The 24,111-nt window shown below is 36.2% G+C and overlaps 1 long non-coding RNA gene across 3 annotated transcripts in view; it reads left to right on the top strand.

Annotated features, from left to right (window-relative positions):
* The window catches only part of LOC135443231 (uncharacterized), an 89,862-nt gene that overhangs the window by 55,159 nt on the left and 10,592 nt on the right, over positions 1-24,111 (top strand). For all 3 annotated transcript variants that reach the window (XR_010438903.1, XR_010438901.1, XR_010438906.1), the window contains exons 2-4: positions 5,610-5,743; positions 19,014-19,105; positions 23,528-23,633. This is a non-coding gene — a long non-coding RNA (uncharacterized LOC135443231). The remainder of the gene's footprint in view (positions 1-5,609; positions 5,744-19,013; positions 19,106-23,527; positions 23,634-24,111) is intronic.

The following is a 24,111-nucleotide window of genomic DNA, read 5'->3' as shown; positions in this document are numbered from 1 at the left end:
GATCAAAAAGATGCAAACCTCTTACACGATTCATTTAAATACTAAAAACACTAATTTTTTTTTCTGATTCTTATGAGTAAAGACTTGGGAATGCTTAGTCTCCAAAAATATGCCAGTAAGAAAATAATTAGAAAACAGCCACTATATACGTTAAAGTCTAAGTTAACAGCAAAATCATATAGGGGTGATATGTACTACTATAGGACTGCGGCAGTGGTCTCACAACATTTTTGATCATATTCCTCTATCAGTAAAGTATTTTTAAACATACACCCTGGTTGCATATATATATATTTTCTTAGTTATTTATATATTATACATGTATCTAATTGCAATAATTATGTATATTATAAGCACAACTCAAAAATAAAAGTTTAATAAACAGGAGGTAAAGATTAAGGATATATTAATGATTCTATTAACAGCGCAAAAAACTTTAGTTGAAAAAATATTTAATAATCAGTATTGTAAACAATATGGCCTAATATGCTTAATTATTTTTGTTTAATTCTGGTGTAACATCTTGCTGGAGCAATTTGAAACTCTGTTTCTAAATTTTGATACTTTTTCATGACTGTCATAGCTGAGAAAAGATAGTTCAAAAATACATGGGTGCATCATTTTTCCATGCTTGCTAAATAATGACACTCATTTTTCAGTCTCATTCACAAATTAATCAAGTTTTTTATAAATTTCATCTAGTAAATATTTATCCACCACAATATAATTCAGTTTTCTTGCATTTTATTTGAAAGGTACTGCATTTTCATATTTTTAACAAATGGCTTCAAGACCTATTGACACTTTGATAAACTTTAAACTTGTAGAAAGTTCTGTTTTCAGCTTTTTATCTGTACAGATATAAGAATTTTCATAAATGACACATTCTTTTCAGCAATAAAATCCCTTAACAATGGAGTTATTTCCAAACTTCACTTGTCAAAGTGCTCTTTCCATAGCATGAAGTTTTTTGGAAAAGCAGTTAATTTTTCACTCATTGTTAAGGCATCACCTTTACTTTGAAGGTATACATTAAGTCTGTTTATTTTTTAAAAAAATATCTGCTATGTAGCAACCTGCTGACAACCACTTGTCATCACAGAAAAGCTCAGCAAATGCAGAACACTTGTCCTTTTTAGAAGAAAAAATGAATAACTTATCTTTAATTTTGACAACTCTTTTAAGCACTTTGATGTGAGATGACCAAGAAACAATTGTGTGGTACAAAAGATTTTCATGGTCACTCCCCACTTCAATACAAGTATTGTAAAGATTGTGATATTTAAATCTTTCTAAAATTCACCACACTGGTGACATACTGTAGAATTTTGTGCACTTCTGGCTACCATTTGTTTGCTGCAGCAATTTCTCTATAAATTATGTGGTGAGTGAATTCTATGGGAGGTGCTCTTTTTGTAACCTTACTCTGGGAACATTTTTCTTTTAGTAATAGCAGCCATTCCATCAGTGGTTTCATTTGCAAAGTTTTTTTCATAGAACATTATTTTTTTGAAGAAGGTCACCATTAAGAATATATTTTATTCTCTTCAGTGCCTCATGAAGCAGTGGCTCTTAATGTACTTCAATACTGAAACAGCATCTAGTAAATACCATAAACTGAGATGTGTTAGAAACGAGCACTTTCAGCCAATTGTATAGCAAACTTATGAAAATCAGCAATATTTTGCAGTATTTTCACCAGTATATTCTGAAAAAAAGGGAATGCTTCATAGATTGTTGCCATACTATTTTCTGCATATTTCAGCAATTTCCACCAAGGAAGACTTTTGCCTTTTGCTCTTAAGAAGAGGCCCCTGAACGTTTATTATTAAATTTAGGGAAGCAGAGAGTTAAAAATCACATAATTTCAGGCTTTGTTGATTACATCATTGTTGTCTTATAGAATGACTGAGAAAAATCTTGTCAGCTACTAGGAGTAGGAGAAATATCACCTCTGCCATTTCCTTGTCATCACTTTAATATCATTTTCATTGTTAGAAGTGTGTCCATTTTGTGAGGGTTGGTTTAGTTTAAGCAAGATAATGCAGTCTGTAAATCAGCTTAAACAAGGGCATGTGAACTGCAACGTGTCACAATGTGCTGAGAGCGAGCTAACAACTGAGGGCACCATTGTTAATTAAAATTTTCCTGAGTTCAAGTTCCAAACTGGAAAGAGTATTGGATCCTGTGTTGACAGAAAAAGGGTGAAGTGTTAAAAACAGCAATAACAATATTACCTCTACATATTTTTCCTTTTATTTGTCTCTGTTTTTGGGCTGCGAGGCTGACCTTGAGTCATGAATTTCCAAATGTGCTTCCTTACCTAGGAAGGATTAGAAAAATATGAATATATATATGTGTATATATATATATGAGTGTATATATATATGTGTATGTATGTATATATGTATATATATGTGTGTATATATATCTTTTAAAATATATTATATATAAAAAGATATATAATTATATATAATTTTATTTATATAATTATATATCACTTCATAGATACAATTTTGTCTATAATTATATATAAAATTTTATATATATAATTGTATCTATAATTTTCTATATAAAATTATATATAATTTTATATATATAAACTGTACATAACTATATGCACTATATAAACATATATATACACTGCATAAATATATATATACACATATGTGTATGCATATATGTATATGCATTTATGTGCATATATATTTCTATACTTTTATAGATCTATGTATACATACTTAGAGAGAAAGGGAAGCATTCATAGAATACCTGTTTCAGAGACTTGTGGCTTTTAAGAAAATCACCTTAAGACTCATGATAAAATCTTGATAGTTGTCAAGACTGTGTTTTGTTTCTTTACATGTGAGAACGCAGAGTTTCTTTTCCCTCATGTGGAATATGAGGAGATCCTTAATGAATCTTGTCTAATATAGTGATTTATGCTCTTATGATCTTGCTGTGAGTTGAGGTTCTGGCTGCTCAGTGCCTGTGCAGACCCCCAGGAGTGGTTTCCCTGTGAAAGGGGATTTAGGTGCCCTGTTGGGTGCACAGGGCACCTCGTGCTCGGCAAAGCTCTCTCCAGATGTGCCTCAGGTGGCATTTACAAGTGTCAGTCATTCTATTAAGGATGGTGGGTCTGGTTTGAAAAGCATCTTCAGAAGACTGCATCAGCTCTATCTGAGCACAGGGTTGCTTACAGAATTTAGGATCTAAAATTCATTCAAAACTGATCGTAAAAGCACTGTCAAAACTGCCACAGTTGTTCAGTGTGCAGTGATATGGACTTCTTTTAGTACTTTGCCCTTTATCTAGTAACACAGAAAGAAATATTATTAACTGTGAGTATCTTTTTTAAGGTTATATTTGAAGCTATAAGGTTTGGATTTGAATGCTTTAAGGTCATTGTCTATAGCTGAGGATGTTTTTGTTAGTAGGGGAAAAAATTGTTTGGGCTGTTAACAATTCCAGATATAATGGGTTTAGAAAGGCCAATAATCTGTTGGAATTCTAAGAAGAAACAGAGAGCTGAGATTCTTTAGTCTGGAGAGTACTCAGAGGGAGCTTAGCAATGTGGGTAAATATCTGACAGGAGTGAACTGATATGAGGGAGAGATTGTCTTCCCACTGACTCCCAGTGACAGAACAGGAGGTAATGGACACAATTTAAAACACATGAAATTCCATCTGAGCACAGAAAAACTACAAATGGGAGGTTGGTCAGACGTTGCCTAGAGAGGTGGTGGAGTGTCCACCCTTGAGGATATTCAGAACTCAGCTGCATGTTATCCTGGACACCCTGCTCTATCTGACCCTGCTTGAGCAAAGGATTTTTGTACTTAATGACTTCACAAGGTCCCTTCCAACCTAAGTGATTCTGTAAATTATTCCTCTCTGCCCCAGGCAAAATGTTAGAAGGCTGTCAGATATTAAAATATTAGGTGATGAAACACTGTAACCTCTCTCTGAAAGAAAAATAAAAATCACTAGGAATAAGAAATGAAATGCTGAACTTTCACATTGCTGCTGTCTGGCTCCACTATCCCAGATGGTCACCTGCAGTACAATTTTTTGGCAATCACTGGTAATGCACTAATACCTGTGTGCCATAAACTTGTGCGCATTTAAAGGTAAGTTTATCACACTTAAGCTATGCTGCCACACCAAATGAAGGAGAACAAGTCCTGAAGAATCTTTGTCAGAACAGGGAGCAGACACAATTTCTATTCATTGCTTCAGTCTTGAGGTATGGAGGGCTGACACATGCTGATTTCTTTAGGGAAAAAGATATATCAGGAAACAGAATGATAAACGTGGGCATTGAGATGTAAAAGGGTCTTTTTTCAGACAATATCACCATTTTACCTTTTGAGATACTTTGCAACCCTTTTTTATCAACATGAATAATACATTGCAGTGATGAATTTCTCCTAGGCCGATTCATATTAGAAGAAACATTGTGGTGAGAGCAGATGCTGTAGTCATGATGGCACATTGAGAAATTGTCCATCAGATGGCATGGTAACAAACAGCTTTTGCAAACAATCCAAAGTATATCTACAAAACAAAAACCATCCCACAGCCCACCTGCTCAACAGAAAATTCAGGGAAAAGCTTTCAATATGTCTTTTTAGAGATACCCTCCTAGGAAGATGTTGATGAACTGGGGAAAGTCTGCAACAGATTGTTTTATGGAGGAGGAAGATATAAATATTGGTTGTTTCAGCACTCCCAGAAGTGGAATTATCCCAGCTTGCAAAACAATTCAGTCCTGATTACTTAGCAGGCTTTAAAAATGTTTTAAAATACGTCTGTCATAGCTACTGATAAGGAAACTATCAAGGACCATGTTTTGTTATCCTGAATCTTTTCCCTAACCCAGAATTTCCCTTAAACTTTTTTTATGAATTCCTGTTTTCAAGGGAACTGATGCAATGCAGCATAAGTTTCTCTCACCTGTATTATTTGGTGTATTCACTAATTTGGTCTGAAAGTTACTGTTTTGTTTTGTTTTTGCTGATGAGTTGTAGTAAGGGGAAAAAAATGCTTTGGGATGGTGGAAATGTGGGTAACAAAAAGAGCACAATCAATAAAAATTGTAAGTGTGTGGGAAGTGAGAAGCACTCACACTAAAATAAAAAGAATGGAAGAAAAAATAAAACCTACTTCTCTCAAAGGATGCAGGCATCGTAACTCAGGGGGAAAAGAAAAGGGCGACATACTGAGGCCTGAAAGGGCTGAAAAATAAATGTCAAGACAGGAAAAAAATTCAAATAAAAAAACCCTGCAAACAACACCCTTGCAGAATTGTAAGCTTACCAGAAGGTAGATATTTTAACAACAAAAAAAGAGCATCAAACACAAGGAGCCAAAGGAGTGTGTGCTGACACACACTGTAATGCTGGTGGGTCTGAGAGGTACATGTGCCTCTCCTGACCTCCAGCAACACTCTCACCTTCATTCCTTGAAGTCTGCCTCATTGTGTTTGGAATAAAAGTAGTCTGAAGGAAGGCTGGAAAAAATAGACATACACTGTAAGATTTTATTTATTTATGTCAGCAGAAGAAGATGATATTGCAGCTTGAATAACAACTCTGCCTTTCATGCAGGTTTAGTAACACGTTCAGCTGTTGGAATACAATGCAGAACCATTGCAACATCTGAGCACTGTCACAACCTTGAATCAGCCAGAAAGCTCTGTAGCAGCTCCTGAACCATCTCTTACAAATGAATATTTCTTGAGGTAATGTTTATTGCGGAAGGCTTAGAGTTTTATTTTAGAACAAAGAGAAACTTTCTCATGCTCCAAATAAGAGCTTTGCTGGTGTGAGATTTTACTTTAGATTAAAAAATGCATTCATGAGGAACTTTAAAGGCAGCACATCAGCATTTGCCACATGGATGAACTCATGAGAATCATTTGCAAATATATATCAGATAATATTTAATGTGTGTCTTCAGAACTCCCTTGCTCTGCCTCTCACTTTATCTCCTCACTTTCCTTTTTCCCCCCTTCCCCCCCCCTTTTCCCCCCCCTTTCCCCCCCCTTTTCCCCCCTTCCCCCCCCCTTTTTCCCCCCCTTTCCCCCACCCCCATTTTTCCCCCCGTTTTTTTCCCCCCTTTTTTTTTCCCTCCTTGTGCAAGGTTCAGGGATTTATTGTGTTCCAAGTTTCAGCTGCAGACAGGTACCAGCACAAGTAAGTAAGCACCATTTTCAGCTCAGCTCTGCCAGCAGCTTTATGAAAGCTTTGTGAAGCTTTTTGCTTCAAATTGAAAGCACTGAACCCGACCATATATTTCAGAGGGGAAAGTACATTTCAGTCTTGGTTTTGGCTGGGATGGAGTTAATTTTCCCCACAGCAGCACTCATGGTGCTGCACTTTGCTTTGGTGGCTGGAAAGATGTTGGTAACACACCAATGTTTGGTGCTGCTGCTCATTATTATGAAATTTGTCTTCCAGAGCAAACACAAGATTTTCCAAAGCCCAACTTCCTTGGAAGTGGCTGGGCATACCTGTTGGTGGGATATAGAGAATAAACACCTATAACTGGGGACCTGCAACTGAAATGATATCAAATTGAAATGGGACTTCTGAGTCAGGATGGTGTCTTTATTTAAACCCAAATTAAAAAGCTTGGAATACATCATATTTGTATCCTACCTCATGAACCTGAAACAAATAACATGGGGAAACAAGGTTGACTGGTTAGCACAGAGGTTCAATTCTTATTTTTAATGTTTATGTGTATACTTATATATGTATGTGTGTGCAGATACATGTGCTTAGTGCACAAATTAAAAAGGCATTAAAGAAAAAAAGGTGAAATCCAAACCAGTAGCAATAAAGTCTTACACTCTCTTCATATTTTCTTACATTATAATGGCTTCATTTAGCAAATGGGAGAAAATGCTGAAGGTTATTAGATTTGTTTAAGCAAATAATCCTGAATAAAATAGTGCATTTGCAAAAGGCTTTCTTGAATTTAAAAGTTTAGGAATCAGTATGAGTCTTAATTTGAAATACATATTTTGCATTAATGTATCTCCTTTGGCTAAATCTCCAAGCAGATTTGAGCAAGGCTTGTGATTACAAAAGCATCCAACTGATAATCTTTTATTTATCTATTGATGTTTCCATGATAACTGAAGTTTATAGAATGCAACTGAGCTGGGAATTGGTTTAACCTATCTGTATGCCTTGGTATGCTCAATGGACAGGTTAGCAGTTGTGTCAGGTCTCCTATATTCCTTAAATATATGATTTGTCCTTTAACTGCCTGCAAATAAGAGCTGTGAGGATCTGTGAGGCCTTGGAAGAGGATCTCTCATGAACGTTTTTAAATAGATATGTTGTGTGGAAGCTGATATTATACAAGGCTCAGAGTCAGTGTTTTAAGAATTTTGCTTCAAAAAGAAAATGGATCCCATTGAAATTTCATTGTACTCTTAAGTAAAAAAGTACTTGAAAGAATGGTCTGGAGTTGTTACCAGCTAATCTGGTTTCCTGTGTGGCAAAAGCTTTGCCATTTTATTCATCATTTCCTATGGTTGAAGTTACTTTTTCTTTATTAGCATGTTGTCTGTGTGGTGTCAAGTCAAATTAAGGATTTTTTAACATTTATCTTGAGTTTTAAAGAACTTCTGATTTAATTTGTTTTCTGATTTCTGTTGTGTATTGGTTTGCAGCTTCTTCAGTCAAATATATAGATTCCCTTCTCTCCATGGTAGCAAAAGTTACTTACAGAAAAAAAATAATATATATGTGTGTCTCTGCATTTTAAATATTTTAAATTTCAGGATCATCAGAGTATAAAATCCTTAGGTGTTCTTCTGTATCATGTTGTTTTGTTGGTTCTTTTTTTTTTGTTGTTTGGATTTTTTTGGGGTGTTTTTTGTTTAGTTTTGTTTGTTTGCTTTATTTTAGTTCTATATCAAGTATTCAGTGGCAAACAAATCCAGAACTACCACCAACCACAGCTAATAGGGGAATTCTTGTTGCCGATAGTGAATTTCATTTGAGATTAACTGAGTGCCCTTCTGGATATGATCTGTGGATGGAGCAAAACTATAAGCAAAACTATACTTCAGGTGCTAGAGTGGTTGATATGGAAAGAATTATAAAAGACCTCTCAATTCAGCTATTTGTGCTGCCCTCAGTAAAAGTGATCAGAAAAACAATCTCAGAATAAATTGTGCAGGATTTTGGTTTGGTTTGGTTTTTTGTTCTGACAGGAAAACAGAAATTATTTTCGTAAATATACAGCAATGCAAGCCACAAAACAGCAAATGAAATAAAACCATGAGTGAACTGCAGACACAACGTTCTGCAGGACAAATTATGTCTCAAATATAGATTAAATCAATTTCATGCACAATTTATTAGGGTTGTCACGGATGGCCTGCTCTAAGTCAGGGCCTAGGTGAATTGAGTTGTTCACCTAAAGCAGTATTTTGTGGTCCTTTAGAGTAGAAATGAATTACCATAGCAAAAAAAAAAAAAAAAAATAGGATAGGTTAGAGAGAAAAGGGAGAAAAATATGTAACTTGAGAAGGGCATTTTTGCTTTGCAAACTGCTGATCAATTGCCCCTAGATAAACAGATCACCACTCATTCTGAAACACTGATGGTAAACATTACTCACAGCTTGCAAATGTGGCTGTTGTAGCAAGCCTGTCTTCTAAAAAGACCATACTATATTCAGAATATCTCCAAGATTTGTTGTTTGAAATTATTTTAACTAATTCCTGCTTAATCCCTTCAAGTAGCAGAATTCAAAGGTATTACACAAAAGAAACAGAGGTTTGAACTGTCTTGAACCACAAATCAATATAATTTACTATATACCATCATGCTTTCGCCACAACAGAAACAATTCTCTAAAGATTACATACAACACTGATTTTGCATTTTGTTCGTGTCATAGCTAAAGTGATTTTTGCTGTCATCATTACACTCTATCCAGTTCATATGGACCCGTCCACACCCAGAATTAGATGTGGCAGGGAGCCTCACCACTCTAGAGTGTCCCAGTAATGGCACAGAATATTTATCACTGTATATAAGCACCAAAACAAAGCTGGCACAGACATTGCAATAAAAGTAAAAATAACTGATATGCTAGTAATCATATGCTGGAAAAATTATACTAAACTTACTCTCATCTTTTTAAAGTTCTAAAAAGCATGCAAAAGTAATAGAGGGCAAATAGAGAATGATGAAAGAGTCTTTTGATTTCAGATTCTCAATCTTCTTCTCAATGGGCCAGTGCAGCTTTGGTTCATGCACCCAGCAGCAGTTTTTTATCCCAGGGTGTGTACATAAAAGACTTCAGTTTCCAAGATTGACTTCACTCTCCTGAGCACTCAAATCTAGCAAGAAAGGGTTTATTCAAGGTAAACAAAAAAAGCACTTGACTGAAAATAAAAACTGGAATCTAACTCTTTCTGTTCTTTATTCTCAATTCATTCCTCGGGAAGGTAAGTGCCTCAGTGTGTTGAGTGGTTTGGTTTTTGTTGTTGGTTTTTTTTTTCCTTGCTGCTGCCCTACTTCACTTATTGTATTTCATGATTAGAAGCTATTGAGGCAGCCACCAGGACCTGCTGTCATCTGCTGGCAACCTAGGGCATAATACTGAGGCAAAACTTGTTGTTTTGCTGAATTACTTTCATCTGTCCTTAGATAAGCCAGTCAATTACATCCATACTTCTTCAGGTAGCCCTCTGTGCTGTGTTTAATGCTATTGACTGCTATTGCATCCATCTTCACTCTGCCAGGCCTCCTTGCAGCCTGAACGTGGTCAAGCCACATTGTGTTGTGACCTGTGGTTGACCATGGCTGACGGCCAGCACAGAGAGTGGCAAATCCTGTTCAGCATGGTTCATGTCTTGATTTATGTTCAGCTCTGGGCCTGTGTGGCAAGGGCTCTGACACCAGGCTCTCCTCCAGAACCACCTTAGAAGGGTATATCTTGTCTGGGGTTGGTCTGGTGAGGTCTGGAGGGCAATGGGGAAGTGCAGTGGCCTCCCTTCCTGACCAAACCATTCCCTCAGCCATGATCAAGGAGTGCCAGGCTGGAAGGGGGATATTAATGGGGGTCAAGCACAGCCTGGCACCCTCAAGGCACATCCAAGGTCTCAGATCCTCCTGGGAATGGGAGCAAGGAGGTGTTTGCTTGTTGAGACCAGGTCCTGGCAAGTATTCTGATTGTTTAGTTCTCTTCCAGGCACCTGCTTGCCTTTTATTTTTCATCTTCACTCTGCCAGGCCTCCTTTCAGTCTGGATGTGGTTAAGCCACATTGTGTTGTGACCTCTGTTTGACCATGTCTTGATTGTCAGCACAGAGAATGGCAAATCTTGTTCAGTATGGTTCATGTCTGGGTTTTTGTTCATCTCTGGGCCTGTGTGGCAAGGGCTCTGACACCAGGCTCTTCTCCAGAACCACCTCAGAGGATACATGTTGTCTGGGGTTGGCCTGGTGAGGTCTGGAGGGCCATGGGGAGGTGCAGTGGCCTCCCTTCTTGACCAAACCATTCCCTCAGCCATGATCAAGGAGTGCCAGGCTGGACTGGGGGTATTAATGGGGGTCAAGCACAGCCTGGCACCCTCAAGGCACCTCCAAGGTCTCAGTTCCTCCTGGGAATGGGAGCAAGATGTTTGCATATTGGGGCCTGGTCCTGCCAAGTATTCTGATTTAGTTCTCTTCCAGGCACCTGCTTGCCTTTTATTTTCCATCTTCACTCTGCCAGGCCTCCTTCCAGCCTGGATGTGGTTAAGCCACATTGTTTTGTGGCCTGTGGTCCTGACCATGGCTGACTGTCAGCACAGAGAATGGCAAATCCTGTTCAGCATGGTTCATGTCTTGGTTTTATGTAGTGCCCTCCCTTCCTAACCAAACCATTCCCTCAGCCATGATCAAGGACAGCCAGGCTGGGCTGGGGGTATTAATGGGGGTCAGGCACAGCCTGGCACCCTCAGGGTCTCAGATCCTCCTAGGAGCAGGCGCAAGGAGATGTTTGCTTGCCTTTTATTTAGAGGGATTCTTACTGGTTTGGGAACTGGGGGATATGTTTGAGGAAGGAATTCAGAGTTGAGGAGCTCATCCTGCACTTGAGGTGGAGCTGCAGGTTGGGCCAAGAGGGCTGTGAATCGCTGCTGACCCTTTGCGCAACAAAGGACACAGGGACTTGTGGTACAGACAGGTGAGGGACACTGAGACACACAGCAGGAGCTGATGGCTCTAGATTATCCCACATTTAGACTCTGAAGATATAAAAGCCAAAGGGTTGCTTTCTTCTTGGTCCTCCTCAGAGACACCAACTCATGCTGTTCTTCATTCATTCACTTATTTATGTATTTATTGATTGATTTTTTCGCACCAACAGTAAATTATTTTAAGGATCTGGATTTCTGAGGCTCTGCTGTGGGACACCTGGTGTCGAGCTGCTGAGGAAATCTGGACTGACTGTGAGTGCCATCTCAGATGGTGAGGATTTGGCTGCCAGAGTAGCTCCTGGATGTTCCAACAGGAGAGTTCTCCCAACAGTATCCAACTGTGAGAAATTGTGCCTTCATAATGGCAATACTTAATACTTTCTGCATATATTACTTCAAAATTTATAATAACTTAAAAAAGAATTAATTATTTTGGTTTTTCTGAAGTCATAGACTAAATGTATTTTGGTCCCCATCATGGATTCGCTGAATATTCTGTTTTGCAAATCCCATTGGCATGGAAAGGATTTTTTATATTGATATATGAAGATTTTATTTTCATTATATATGTATGTTTGTTTATTTTTTAGAAGTTTTTTATAAAGGTAATGACTTTTATGAGGGCTAATCTGCTTCTGAATATTGTGGGGCTGGATGTTCCTTCCTTAAGGTATAGTCAGGCAATACTTTTCCTACTGCAAGTGGCTACTTTTACTTCACAGAAATTATTAGGCTTTTTTTACAGTGAATGAACGTGGCAGTCAGGTATTGCTGGACTGCCAAGACAGCCTGACTGAATCTTGGAAGAAATGAACTTATTTAATTACAATCATCAAGAGCCTTCTTATTTGCCTTTGTGAGTCTGAGCTTGCTTTTTATTTAACAGAGTAAGGTATTACTACAGCCACAGTGAATATCAATTAAAAAAACTCCAGGTAATATATATTATGAGAAATGTCGTGTACAGAAAACTATAGTAAGCAGTAGATAAGTAGTGTTATTTTCTATTTGAACTTGTAGATGAATAATTTGATAATCAGAATAACAGCTATAACCACCTACACTAATCACAAAATAATGGCATAAAAATTATAAATAAAATTCTATTTTCTTGCCACACATTTTTTTGCATCCTCACCTCTCATTGAGAATTTATCACCTTTTAATCCATTTTATTCCTGCTAAAAAAATTGGCTCTCTGTTGAGGAAAAGAATGAAGGCAGAAAGATATCCAGTAAACTTTCTTCTTCCATTCCTACACTTGTGTAACCTTTCAAGATTCCAACTTCTGTCTTATTAATGCTTTCAATTTCTATAAATTATCAAATTTTTATTTGATGATAGCAGTACTGAGACATACTTTCATGGGAGAGCAGCCAGTTTTTTCTAAAAACAAAAATACAAAGAACCTGTGTGAAAGCCCTGTGGCTCTCCTCCTTGAAGTACAAATGAAAAAGTCCATAAGGACCCAAACAAAGCCACCAAAACCAGAAAGAAACAACAACAACAACAAAAAAATTTACAAAAATAAATCCCCAAACAAACAAAAAACCACCAAAAGGTCAAAATATCTCTGTTACCAAATAAAGTTCCAGCACACAGAAGAGTTTAGAGATGGGAAAAAATAAGAACACAAAATAAACTTCTCACAGTTCACTTAGAGCAACCAATTTTCATGTGACAGATCCATTTTTTTCCGCCAGATTTTGCAAGCCCGAAATAACTGGGTGAGAATGAGGCCCTTGTGCTTCTGCATTATTTTAAAGGCAGATGAGTTTTTTTTATACTGTTCATAATTTCTCAATTTAACAAAATAAATAATAGCCACTGTTGAATTTTATTCAGAAAATATTTTCATTGAGTAAAGGTTTTAAGACAAAAACAGTCTGAAAACAGCATTCTAGTTATAAAATAATTCTCTCACTTTATTGTCATAGTACAGAAAGAGAATGTATCAATGCATTTCAGTTAAATTGTACATAAAGATACAGGCACAAGAGCCACTCCTTTAACACTTTGCTATTTATAGGTAACATAATGAGAATTACCAGAAAGGAAAAGAAACAGTAGAATTACTCTGTGCTTATGAGTTCCCTTTTAATTTGGATTTTTTTTTACAAATTTACAGCACCCAGCTTGGTGAGATTGAGTGAGAGAAGACAGTTTTTACTTTAGTATGTGTTTTGCCGAAACAGATTGATTTTATAGCATTTTCAACATTTCTGCTCCAAGTCAAGTGTTTTACTGGTAGAGTTGTAGAGTTTGAATATTGCATTTTTGAAACTTCATCTTCTCTCTTTTTTTAAATTTTTTTTTTTAAATTTTCAAATCATAAAAAAGCAGTTCAATTTGAGTTCCTTTGAACTGAACAACACCTCCTCTACTGGTGAAAACTCGCACAGCTACAAGGACTTCAAGCTCTATCAAACTCTTCTGTAAAGTTACTGGGTTAATTTTGTGAATTCAGCAAAAACTGAGCTTTGCACATTCACAGACAGAATATTAATGCTTCAGGTCTGTTCCTGGAACCCTTGAGATCAAGAGGGAGTCTAAACATGCCAATCTTAACTTGCATGGCTGTGCTTTTTATGCTTCTCTTTCACAGTGATATATTGCAAGTTACAGTTACAAGGCCAGCTTGGATTTTTAATCTAAAACCAGCCCAGGCAGAGCATTAGAAATTTAGGATGCTTGTACAAATATACTCTTAAAGTTTGGGGAAGTGTTTGCTTTTCCTCAAAACAAAATCACTCTGTGACAAAAAAGAATAAATGTTAAAAATACCAGCTATAACATACTATTTTTTTTCCTTCAATTGTCCAGAGATCTTAAAGCAGTCTTTCTTTTCTGAAAAGGGAACTGCTATAATGGATTATTTTGCATTGTGGGTATCTGTATTGATGCACTTGTATATGTGTGAATGGCTGTGTGTGTATATAAATATACACACACAGATTAAGTCTACACAGTACCCTTTAAAATTAGTGGCACTTTTTAAGTGCTTTAAAGGGAATTGGAAAACAATTTCAGTTTCTAGATTTTGTTTGATTCCCGTGAAGAGAGTAAGAATATTTCTTTTAATAATAGTTATTATTTTTATGACAAATTAGAAAGGGGAAGATGCCAAGGACCACTGTTACATTTTGTTTTTGATTTTCCAGCCCTGAAATTTGTCAATTTTTTGTCCCTTTATTTAGCTTACATTAATAGTGTTATTGCTACTTACAAGAAGCATCCCAAGTTTTAACGCAGTCACCTTTCTCTGCTTCTTTATCACAGCACAAAACCTGCAATGGTTGTGAGTCTTCTGTAGGAATCTCTTTTTATTTTTACTTTTTTATGATAAAATTATAAATCTCTTTTTTGTCTTGCCTTGGAATCCAGGGTAATGTCGCTTGGGCCTCAGGGGCTGTTGAGCAGCAGCAGCAGGTATAAGCTGAGCAAGTCAAGGTAGCATTAGCAGTCGTGCCTGGCTTTATAATAGCAGCTTCTTCCTCCAGGATTTGTCAGTTTTGCTTTTGCAGTTCAGTCAGCAGTGGCATGTGCTGCTTGCCTCCTGTCTGTCCAGCAAAATAAAGGGAATCATTTTCTCTTGCAGGTGACAAGGCTGAAAAGGAAACCTCAACAGTCTGTTTTGGCTGGCTGTGCAAAGCTGGGTTTGTTGCCCTACAGCTGTGATGACCTTTAGTGTTTAGGATTAATTTGAGTCCTCTGGATAATTCAATAATGAGCAAATACCACTCCAACCTGCTTTTCTTTATAAAAGTTGCATCCTTTCTGAACTTTGCTGCTTTCTTTTCACTCACTGTGAAGAATAGTCTGAAGGAAAGAAAAGTAGGGAGAAAATAGGAGAAATGACAGATCTCATTTCAGACTTCAGGGAGAAGTCAGTAAAGAAGAATGAGTTGGAGGATACAGATGATTTTCTTGAGATCAAGATCACTAGACAATACTCTTGTCATAAAAGGGAAAGGAAGGTGAAAACAGAAAGCCACCATAGCCCAGAAAAAAACCCAATTGGTAAATTCCAAAGTTGCAGTGCAAGAATGTGAAGAAATTGTTGATTACTGAGCCAGAGCTTGGAGAGAAAATAGACCCTAGTACCAAAATCTGTCACCCGTTGTGAATCTTGAGAGTTCTGTATGCCACAACATATCAGCACAGCTTTGCTTTTAATCACTGCACCTTTTCCAGAGAGCTTGCAACAAATGAACTCGCTTATTTAGCCATGGGATTTCAGTCAGAGCTTGTTTTGAATCCTCCTTGTGCAAATAGACTGTAAATTCATGCCAGACACTTTTGGCTGACTGAAGATGTTTCAAAGATGTGAATAGTTTGCCTGAGCTGCAGGGAGTTTGGTGTGGGGTTTTTTTTTCAGTATCCACAATACAAATTAGCTGCAGAACACTTGCCCTGAGAATGCAAATTGTAATTTCAGCTCTGAGAATATTTTCATGTTTGCCACTTCACACAGTGTGCAATGACTCATCAAAAATGACTTGTGCTAGTAATTTGATGCTTCACTTAACAAATATGAGAAAACATGCATTATTTTAACAATGGTTAAGCGAACATGCATAAGCTTTTCTGTAGGAAAAAGAAAGTTTTAGAAATATCTTGGTATATTCCTTTTTGAATAGACAGTATAAGACATTATGGCACTAGGGAGAGATCTAATTTTGTGGGAGAACTGCAAAATGATTTTACACAGTCTTCAGGTTTTTTTTTCTACTCTTGCAATATAATCTATTCATTCTTTATGCATTTTCTGTTCTCAAAACTTCTTGTATTTTATATGAAATTTCTTAAAGGAGGATAAAATACTTGCCTCGTTGTGGAGTTCTGGCAAAAATACCAGTACAAAAGTTGGATATTACTTGTTATTAATAGTAAATTATTGCCTCATCTTTGTCTGTCTCTGTATTACAAGCTAAATTCTCCATAAAATGCATATCTTCAGCATACTTTTTATAGTGTACAAATACTTCCAAATTTGGGGGAGAAGTACATAAAAAGGTAAGATTGTTTATAAGATGAAATTTCATGCAGGGAAATCTTCAGTCCTGACAGAAAGGCATAGCTGATGGCACCGTGCTTTTAGAAAAGTTAAAAGGGATTTGAATCAAACCAGTGCCTGTAGGGCTTTGTCTTTATTGAAAATTAAAAAACCCAAAAAGTTATATGGTATATTTCCCAGGGCAGATTAATTTCAATAGACCACCTGCATTTTGCTTGGAGAGATGTGTGGCAGATGTAAGATAGAAATAATCAAATTCTAATCAAAAATGCATCGGTGTAGGTCCACATAGTTCTAAAATAAAGAAACGCCTTTCATTTTGTAACAACTGAAACCCTAATGTGGCCTTTTAACTGTAGGAGTTAACTAAACCTACTTGATAAACTAATCCATCTCCAGAAGAGCTCTGAATTACTGTATAATAGAATTAAGACTTGTCTTTTTCAAAATATCTAAATCCTTCCTGGCTCTGAGATGGAAATAAGCAAAGAAATATGTGAGAGGTACCAGCACAGATGTGTTTGTACATCTATAAAACATTTCAGCTTTCTGACCAAAGAAAGGGTGAGCACATCAGGGAGGTGTCCAAGGTGCTGGGAAATAATAAAAAAGTATGTTTATGAAATCCCAGAGATTTCTGTAAGGTTTGTTCCTGTGACAATTGTGTTGACCTAAAAGTGTGCAAGTAGAAAACAAGATCTATACTGTTTCAGCACACACTATAAAAATGTAAATGCAGCTTGAAACATGCTTTATTCATGAATGTTTCAAACTACTGAGACCTTAAAGGAAAAAAAAAAAAAGATGAAATAGTTTCCTCTTTAAAAAGCTTGAAGATAAAATATGTATTTAAAATAATAAATTATACATATATCTGATTTATATTTCATTGGCTATTAAAGTTTTATCACAGAAAAAAGGAGAATGGGATATATGTAAATACAAAAATAAGTAAACATAAGCTGGATGCTTGTGTGATGGAAGAGTGAAATTTTGGGTTTTGGTTTTTTTTAGTTTTGTTTTTTTTAATATAGCTGTAGTCTGAATAAGAGTGCCATAGACTACTACAACTCAGAGTATTTTTTTCCAAGAGAAATACTATTTTTTCTGTTTTGGTTGTAAACCCTGATGCTCTCTGGCATGCAGGGCTGGTGTTTATCCAGGTCAGCAATCTTCTGTAAGGTAAGGCAATAGGGACATGTCTAAAGTAGTCAGTTCCCATATTTGTTGCAGTCAGTTAGTCAAGGAATCCTGATTTCACCCTGTGATTTTTATAATGTGTCTACCTGAGCTGCATGTCAGAGGCTTGACAGAGCTGCATATTTAATAAAAACGGATGTGCGAGTCAGAGGCCATAAAAGAAGAAACATTTCAAGCTTTCTAAACTAATCCTGCAAACCTGAGCAGGGCTCATGCACAGTCTTACCATCCCTCAGTGTCTTCCCCTTACTTCAATACAGTGAAAATATGGGCTACACCCAGGCCTGTTTAAATGTATGTACATATGTATAATTAGGAATTTAATGGGCTGTGTTGTTCTGATTCATTCAGGATTAGTTGTTAACTGTAAGAAATTGGTTACAGTCATGACTGAACTACAAATTGATTTGGCAGTGGGTATAGAAAACAGACCTAGCGAGGTTGTTAATAATGCTATCAACTGCATTCCAAAAATATTCTGATTGCTCTACTTTATGAAACCTTCCTGAGCTGTGCAACTGCCAAGGCCACACAGAATGAAGGTAATAAATAAGGGTTTCCCCTTGGAAATTTTGCTGTCAGTTTTGCTCATGACTGTTTGAGACTCATACAAAGACTGCCAGGTTTTTCATGCTTACCCACTATTCCATAAACCTATGAGAAAACAGGTTACCAGGCTTTTTTGGGGTAAATAATATGAATTACTAAAAATAAATTCCCAAGACTTGATGTTCAGACTTAGGAGAAAACAAAAAAAAGCATAATACTTGATTTTATAGTTAACATTTTTAATAGATATTTTAGATTGTAGGTTAAAAGAGGAAATACTTGTACTTCTATACTACATTGACGTGATCATTTTTACCAGAACAATGAACTGATGATAAAATATCTTGAAAGCACCCTTATATTTTAATTATCTAAAATTTTAGTGGAATTTTGTATTTAGTAATGAGTTTAGTAAAGAAAATTGGAGGGAAGTAATAAAGCAGTAGGAATTGAAGTAGTTATTTTTGTAATCCCCTAAGGTATTAGAATCCAGAAGGAAGCAAACATCTTAATAAAATATCCTTGAAAATAAGTTGAAAACTAATAAAGACTACTTGTCTCTGGACAAGGGATAAATTACAGCAGTGATCTTTCTCTGTTTTTTACTATATCAGCTTTTTTCTTTTTCTGTGGCTGAACCAGAGGGAAGTATTTTGTATGCAGGACAGCTTGAATAAGGCTAAACTACTGGTAAATCATGAGAGTACTTGAAATATTTTGTCCTTTTCAAATCACAATGGCACATAAAGAAAATCACTTAGCAACATCTAAGGATGTGAGGCCAGACCCTGAGAGATCATTGGAATGTCTGCACTGCTTTTGTAATTTGGCCAGTTCTTTCACAAGTCTGGTCTCTTTTTAGCTAGCTAATATTTTCCCATTAGTGTTGCTAAACAACCTTTTTTCCTGATGCGCTCTTCAGGTGCTTGTCTCAGACTGTATTTAATTTCATTCTTTCTTTGAAAGGCTGTAATCTCTTTTCTCTTTACTCTGTTACAGCTGTGTAAATTTAAATTATTTTGTTTTCTTCTTAGGTTTCTATGGCCAACAAAAGAATTCCATCACCCTGAGATGCTCACTATCAAATATTTGAGTGTGGCAGCTATAAAATGTCGATGAATTCCAGGTAATTCTTGGAACCTGGATCTTTCATTTATGCTCTTGAATAGGAGTGGAGTTTTTGTAAAATTTGGTGACTATAGCTAGGACTAGTATAAATTGAATTATCCTTGAAACTTTCCTACTTTAATTGAAATAGATAATCCTCTCAGGAAAGCTTAGTCCCTCAAGAAGAATATGAATTTGAAGTATCTAAACTGTGCCTTCAGTGAAACCTCATGTGAAGTATTTTGGTTTTCTGCAAAATTGTAGGGCCATTAAGCAAAGGTACTCCAGAATCTTACCAAAATTTTTTCTTCAATTTATTGTGTGTTTTTTATTAAGGAAGAGTGCAGGAAAGAACCTGGGGTTTTTAATTTGTTGTAAAACTTCACTTCCAACAGCTTTCCTATGAGGAAAAAATGGGGGTGACTTTAAACTTATCCCAGTCATTACCCAGGATTAATATAAGAATTACTGAATCTTCACATTTCTTTGATGCGCTAAAAATAACTTAATTTCTGTATGAAAATATTTGTCTCTTCCCTCCACTGATAGTTTTATTTACCAAGGTAAGACAAGTCTCTTGTTTGTGAGGCTCTGAGCCATCAAATTGGTAACAGAAAGATAAAGGAGATTGGTTTTTAATTTTAGAATTTCTCTGGTTTAATCATGTTTAGTTTATTGAGAAGTTAATACTTTCAGAATTAGATAAAGAAGTGCCAAGACTGAAAAGTCAAGCGATCCTAACTGTTAAGTTAGAAGCATTACACTTGTTCTGCCATCTTTGTTTGGCTGTATGTTCATAGTGCCCAAACAATATCCATATTGTTATGTATTTTTTATGTATTATTTTATGATATTATAATTATTGCTCATTCTCTGGTATTTTAAGGTACTTTTTTCAGAGATTGGTGTCATTTAATGAAGCGTATTTAAGGGCTAGATTTTTTTGAATTGATGCTCAATTCTTTTTGTGAATTAATGCTTAACTTTTGTGAATTGATGCTTAATATCAAGAGGCCTGCATGAAATAGTGCATTTCATGCAGGCCTTGTGATATTCTGAGGACTACATGAAAAAGACAAAGAAGAATTGTATATGAACTGAGATTTACTAAAATAGGTGTTTAAAATATATATATTTTACTCTTTAGACACAGCCTTTAAATCTGTGAGGCAGATGTATTGAAAGCAGGTAATTGATGTTTACCAAGGTTTTTAATTACTTTTTTTGTTTTCAATTTCAATCCTCCAGTATAAAACGTTCAGATTTCATGATTATCTATTTTGTAAGCACCTCATCTTCCAAATCTCCAGTCAGGCAACACTTGCCATGCCAGCAACACTATTCTAATATCCATGCTGATTTCTCTTTTCTTCTATTTTATGAAACATGATTGGATACTTTAACCAAGCTAAGTTATGTTCAGCATTATTAATGCAATTCTGTGATCTAGTTTACTCATAATTAAAGCTGCTGTATAATATTACCTCTTCAGAGTTGCCTGCAAGGCTCTGCCAGAGAAGCTAATTGTTTGGATTAACTTAAAGTAAAAGTCTAGCTTATGATCATAAATGTGCCCCACAGGAATTTAGTTACCTGGGCTGGGGCACATTACACACTGTGGTTGAGGAACAGGCACTTAAATGCACACCTATTAAGGCTCATTCTTTTCCCATTTACGCTGGTATAAATCACATAGGAATTGCTAGAACTACACTGCTTTTACAGCATTATACTGGGAGCAGAGGAAGGCTGATTAAATTTATGTTAATTGACACTAATTGGCAGTAAGGACTTGAAGAGGATAAAGTTTTTAATAAAGCATTAAATAGACAGATGATCTGTCTAAACCAACCAAAGGCATTTTCTTAATCTAAAAATCCTACTGCCTTATTATTCATGTCCTAAAGCTAATTTCTAAACCAAAAGCAGCTTACCCGTCCTGGACTACGTGTATTCCTGGAGCATTGCCATAATTAATACTGGTTTTGCTGTCCCATGCTCAAATAATTTTCCTGTTGGTGACCTACCCCTCCAGTGTCAGCGCTAATTCAACACCAAACTTCGAGGAACATTTCCTTCCCAGCTCTGTAGCCTTACTCCATTGCTCTTGACTTTTGGAATCTATTGAATATTCTATTCCTTTTTTCAACTGCAAACCTATGTTTGCCAGGTTACACTTTGTCCTAATTCTCTATCCTCAAAGCCTCCTGAAAGTGATGTCAAACTTTCTTAAAAGTTGAAGGAAACAAATATTACAGGAATGACAGAAGCTGTTGAAGAAAATAATGGAATGGCTCCTTGTAGCCCACACAGTCTTCTGCATTTCCTTCTTCCTGTGGATGTTACAGAATCCTACTGAATTGATATTCAGTAGTTTTTCTGTGCCTATAAAGTGGTTAAGAGGAGGCAATGTACCCATGTGTGCATAATATGTATATGTATGTATGAAATATAGTGAAACAATATATACAAAATATATATGTATATTATATATGTATTTATATATATACATATATGTATGTATATATATATTTGTAGTATGTACAGAATACTTATATATAGACACCATATATTTGTGCATAGATTTGGATTCACTGCTGATATCTGGTGCTACTGGTACCTGGTTCAAAATACATATCTCCAGATGGGTGACATGTGTGTTACTGCTCTCTCCAGTCAGTGGCCATCAGAACTTCCCTGGCCCTCATATGGGAATTCTTAGGAGCTCTACACAGGAGTCCAGTGAAAATAAAAATTGAATTATTCTGAGAACAGTCCATTCCAAATCCTGGAATTGTGGTTAGTCCTAATTATGTAGAGTAAAGGTGGTCAGTAGAGACTGTGTTAGAACCTGAGGCTCTCAGGTTTGTGGTGTGATACTTCTGTAATCTGGCCATTCTGCAGAAACAGAGCTCAGGTGCTTATTTGTCATGGTTTGAACTTTTGCAAGTTAAGGTTAAACCGTGAAGCAGTTCTGATTTTGTTTGGCTTTACTGATGAACCATCTAGAACATAAGTGTACATTTTTTGATACTTACTCATGCTTCAACCCTGTTAAAAATCCTGGTATGACACACATATAACTGCCTCCCTAATTATTTAAAATGACTTTAAATGATTACTCTCTACAGGGTCTGGCTAGACTCGATACTCAGAGCACTGAACAGTGACTCTTCTTCTGTGTTCCAAACTGCTGAAAACATTCATTTTCAATTTAAATTGGGACTATGGGTTTGCAGATGTAATATTTAAGATGTAATTAAATGCAGATTAAAAATTTGATTGCAATTTGCTGTAATTTAAACACCTAAGTCCCTGATCATGACCACTTATTAAGGATTTAGATGTGTGCATACAAATTACACAAAATTCTGTCATAATTTTTCAGAGTTGAGTATCCCCAGGGCTAACAAGTGCATGAAAACTAGTGCTTAACATAGTCACTTGGTGCTTTGAATATTTTTTATGGTTATTGGATTAGTTCTGATATTATTTAGATATTTAAAAATCTAAAGCTGGATGGAAGAGGGGGGAAAAAAACCCTGCTGAGCTCGGGTTTCTTATTTATTCTTTAATATTTATATGTATCTTATATTTCTCCATTAGAATCAAATCCATCAGCTCCTGACTAGAAGTTTTAGAATAAAGTTTGTAACAAAGCAACTTTTTCCTTTAGTTTAATCACACCCATTAAATGTAAATCCTTTGGAAGATGACTGATAAAGAAACCCTGACACATACTCTCCTATCTGCAGCAACATGAAGATATTGCCATACTAATGAAATTCCAGCATTTTCTTATTGAGTGAACATTCATCCTTCTAATTCAACAGCTTATTCTCAGTGGATTCTTGCTAATAGTAACCACAGGAAAGGGGACCTGCAGGGAAGTGCTGTATTCCTTTTTCACATTCAGCTCCTGAGTTCTGAATATGTTACTTTTCAGAAAAAAATGAAGCGATTTCTCCCTGGTGAGATTTTTAGCTTCATCCTCTGTAAAATCTGTATCAAGCAGCCAGGTAGAAAGAAGGATCAGTAATTTACATTACTGCTATGTGTCAAGCAATGCTGCTCCAAATTTAGGAAACAAAGCTCTGTGACAGAGAGGAGGGAGGTAGTACAGGATTTTAAGAAGCACTGATTCCCTTGGATGTTGGTTATGCATCACTTGTCTTACTATTTCCACCATTGCTTTCCCTATTGTCAGCCTTCCCAGCCTTTCTGCACATTTTCTCTGCCATTTATTCTCCAGAAATTACATGACACTTAATTCTATCTGATCTGAAGTATAACTCTTCATTTTCTTCATGGACCACTTCAGGCTGTCTGCACACTTTGCCACGCAAAGGAAAATTCCCTGGTGTATATGAGACATAAATTTTTACAAATCTGTGGAGAGAAAAAAATTTGGGAGTAAATTAGTTTTCTGCTGCAATTCCAGGATCAACAACAGCTACATGTACTTGGCTTGGGCAAGCATCCAGTACAGTGAATGAGTGAAGTCTGAGTTGCAGCACCTGCACACTGAGAAATATTGGTTTCTTGAGGTATACTTGTGATGTTTCATGATTTATCTTTTTCTGGACTGATTCCAGGTATAATCTGATTTTCTCTGTTGCTTGTTTTCATGTTTGTTCACAGACTGCTGTTCTATGAATAAGCTAAATAAGGACTTGCTGTCCTTTCCATGAATCTGTCAAGCTCTATGGTCTCTTCAGTATCCAAAAGATCTCAGGGATCAATTCAGCAGATTAAAAGTCCATTTACTTCTCCATGAAAAATTCTTCTCCCTTATTTTCCCTACTATTACTTATGCAGGAAAATTTCTGATCATCAATGAAAATTATTTGTAGATTAAATTCTTTAAAAAGAGCTCTGTACTTTGAACCAGGCCATTTACTGCTATATTGTTCTGATACCTTAAAAATCTTTACCATTTATTGATGGGATCTCTTCCTTGCCCTGATTTAAAAGGAAAAAAAAATTGAGATATCCCCAGGATCTAGAAGGCCACTTCCAATTTAG

Source organism: Zonotrichia leucophrys, chromosome 1, assembly GCF_028769735.1.
Source record: "Zonotrichia leucophrys gambelii isolate GWCS_2022_RI chromosome 1, RI_Zleu_2.0, whole genome shotgun sequence".
NCBI lineage: Eukaryota > Metazoa > Chordata > Aves > Passeriformes > Passerellidae > Zonotrichia > Zonotrichia leucophrys.
This window is presented reverse-complemented; position numbering and strand designations above follow the sequence as displayed.